The sequence below is a fragment of the Spea bombifrons genome, chromosome 4 (assembly GCF_027358695.1).
Source record: "Spea bombifrons isolate aSpeBom1 chromosome 4, aSpeBom1.2.pri, whole genome shotgun sequence".
NCBI classification, from domain to species: domain Eukaryota; kingdom Metazoa; phylum Chordata; class Amphibia; order Anura; family Pelobatidae; genus Spea; species Spea bombifrons.
The window spans coordinates 104,036,091-104,039,657 of record NC_071090.1 but is presented as its reverse complement, the minus strand read 5'-3'; the positions used below and the strand labels follow the sequence as shown (position 1 = coordinate 104,039,657).

Genomic DNA, 3,567 nt, shown 5'->3' with positions numbered 1-3,567 from the left:
TGTTACCAGTAGGGTACCTCAGGGATCTGTACTTGGATCCATTCTCTTTAATATTTTTATTAGTGATATTGCAGAAGGTCTTGATGGAAAGGTATGTCTTTTTGCCGACGACACAAAAATTTGCAACAGGGTTGATGTTCTTGGAGGGAGAAGCCAAATGGCAAATGATTTAGGTAAACTGGAAAATGGTCAGAGTTGTGGCAACTGGGATTTAATGTGAATAAATGCAAAGTAATGCATCTAGGGCATAAAAACCCAAGGACAGAGTATAGAATATTTGATACTGTCCTAACCTCAACGTGTGAGGAAAGGGATTTAGGGGTAATTATTTCTGAGGATTTAAAGGTAGGCAGACAATGCAGTAGAGCAGCAGGTAACGCTAGCAGAATGCTTGGTTGTATAGCTAGAGGTATTAGCGGTAGAAAGAGGGAAGTCCTCATGCCGTTGTACAGATCACTGGTGAGACCTCACTTGGAGTATTGTGTACAGTACTGGAGACCGGATCTCCAGAAGGATATAGATATGTTTTAGAAAGTTCAGAGAAGGGATACTAAAATGGTTCATGGATTACAGGATAAACCTTACCAGGACAGGTTAAATGATCTTAACCTCTATAGCCTGGAAGAAAGACGTGACGGGGGGATATGATAGAAACATTTAAATACTTAAAGGGAATCAACAAGATAAAGGAAGAGAGTTTATTTAAAAGGAGAAATACTACCACAACAAGAGGACATAGCCATAAGCTAGAGGGGCAAAGGTTTAATGGTAACATCGGGAAATATTACTTTACGGAAAGGGTAGTGGATGCATAGAATAGCCTTCCAGCAGAAGTGGTAGATGTTAGTACAGTGAAGACATTTAAGCAAGCATGGAATAGGCATAAGGCTAAGCTAGATATAGGATAAGGGCAGGTACTAAAGGAAAGTACTCAGAGGACTGGATGGGCCTAATGGTTCTTATCTGCCGTCACTTTCTATGTTTGTATGCGGCATACCTCAAACACTAGGTGCGTAAAATGTTCCTGAAATTCAAGCTATTTGCCAAAACCTTGGTAACACAGACCTGAAGAAAGTATCGCCAGGTTTCAGCAGATGGCAGATAAAGTGCGTCTAGGGGATTTGTTTTTCATCCAATATTATGCGTAGAAAGGCATTATGCTTAGGGCATTTTCTAAAAAGCTTTCCACTTGATTTCCACTTGAAATCTGTGCCTTTTTTATATTTTCTGATGGGCACTTGTCAGGAGTCTACACAAGTATTGTAGCCGTGTTCTGTCAAGAGGAATACTGTAATATCCCAGTGCAGGTCTATTTAGTAAAACCTCAGTTCCGGTGTGCCTTTAGTGAGCTTTAATTCCTACAGCCTAGAGCACTCCTCATACTGCTTTCCAGTCCGTGACCATAAATATGAAATAAAAGTTATAAAAACTTCCAATGGTTTCTAAAATGTATAAACAAATTGTATTTGCAAAAAAAGTATTAAGGAGGTTGTTTTTGGGGGCTTTCCGGGGCACTGACGTAATCTAGGCCCCTGCCAAACCCCTCCCCACCCCAGGCTGCGCATGCTGGTCGGCACGCTATATGTGTGTGTTAAAGTATGTGTTGTGTGTGTTACTGCATGTGTATAAAGTTCTTACTGTATGTGACTTTGTAATTATATTACTGTGGGTAAGGTTGACAGTATGTTAGTGTGTGTTTCAGTAAGCATGTTAGAATGAGTGTAAGTATGTTGCTGTGTATGCATATGTGTAAGTGTGTTACTGTGTGTGTGTAAATTTGTTAGTATGTGTAAGTGTGTTACTGTGTGTGTGTTACTATGTGTAAATATGTTAGTATGTATGTGTAAATATATTACTGTATGTGTCTTTGTAATTATATTACTGTGTGTATTTCAGTAAGTATGTTAGCTTGGGTGTAAGTATCCTACTGTATGTTAATGCGTGTGCACATCTCTAAATATGTTACCGTGCAGGCACGTATATTAGTATGTTAGTGTTTCACTGTGTGTGTGTGTGTGTGTAAGAGGTGCTTGGGAGCCCCCCACCATAATTCTTGTAGAGGAGCCCAGTATTTTTTATTACGCCACTGAAGATGAGGCCACCGAGGTCCTGAATTACGTGTCACAGATCCCAACATCTCTATATTCCTGACGCAATTACAATGACCGAATAATGTTCAAATGATAAGTATTTTTGATCAAATCTGTGAAGGCACAGATACTCCTTTTAATTTACCGGTTTCAGGATTGTTCCTCCTCGTTTGGCTATTCCTAGTGTATTGATTCCTGGTACCATATGTAGACACAGAAGGACCAGTGTCACAATAGATAATGGATCTGGCTATAGAATGGAGAGCTGATAGCCAGGCCTCCGTGTGGCTCAGCTAGCATGCCGTGATCGTATAGTGGTTAGTACTCTGCGTTGTGGCCGCAGCAACCCCGGTTCGAATCCGGGTCACGGCACTTTTGATAGTATTATATTTACATCAATATTTTGGAGGTTTATTGAAAGCACCACAAACAAATATTATTAAAAATAACCAACAATCAATTATTTCAGTACCTTCTCTACATCGGGAAAAATAGGCAGACTACGTGTACCTAATTGTTCTTATCCCCCATCAGATTCTATGTTTCTAATCCATAGAGTGCCAATAGTGCAAACGCATATCCCCCATGGAAGCCAGCACAATTGTCGTAGTTGTTTTATAATTGTATTTACGTGATCTTAGAAACATTTTACACTTTACTTAGTGAAACTGATTTAGATCTTTTCAAGACAGGTTACACTGCATAAATAGTTTAAGGCAAAAAAACATTCATCACATCAAATGATTTAATAGTAAAAAAAAAACAAACATTTTTTCCCTTCTCTGTACAAGACAAAAGTAGTGTTGATAAATCAACTTGGTTGTACTAAAATCTTGTAATTCACTGTTGTCAAGATTATTCCTCTCCTTTTAGGTATTCGGATTATGTTAATCCCTGGTATAGCATGCATATAAAAACATAGAATTTTACTTAAAAAAAAAAGAAACTTTTGGTCCATTTATCCTATTATAAAGACCTTAATCAGTCCTTGGTCTTGTCTTATATTAAGGATATCCATATGCCTGTACTATGCATGTTTAAATATTAACCTCTACCAATTCTGCTGGGAGTCTGTTCCAATGTATAGAAACTAGCGAGGGTCTTCCTGGGAGCTTTGCCTCCAGGTGCACCTAAAATGGCGCCCAAGCTGGCCCAGCATGCAGTTCTCTAATAGGCTGCAAACTGGGCTAGCTTCAATGGCAGGAAAGTTAGGGGCAGGGGCAAAAGGCATTAGTGAAATTAAGGGTCTATTCAAATTGGCCCTCTGGGCTGTTTTGTGAAAGGTGAAGGAGCACTGGAGGGTAAAAACCCCTGAAAAACCCCAATCTCTTACAGATGGCTTGCAAGTGAGAATTAATGCGGCCTTCCCTCCTCTCAAGGTGGCCAGCAAAACAACCTGTATGGTTTAGTTTGGCCAGAACCAGGCACTGCCTTTGTGGTCATGACCGGCAATGGCATAAGGCTGGCTTCCAGCATA

The 3,567-nt window shown here is 39.8% G+C and overlaps 1 non-coding gene across 1 annotated transcript; it reads left to right on the top strand.

Moving 5' to 3' along the window:
- Positions 1 to 2,390: 2,390 nt before the first annotated feature.
- On the top strand, positions 2,391 to 2,462 carry TRNAH-GUG (transfer RNA histidin (anticodon GUG)). Its single transcript has one exon. It is a non-coding gene; the product is annotated as a tRNA-His (tRNA).
- The last annotated feature ends 1,105 nt before the right edge of the window (positions 2,463 to 3,567 follow it).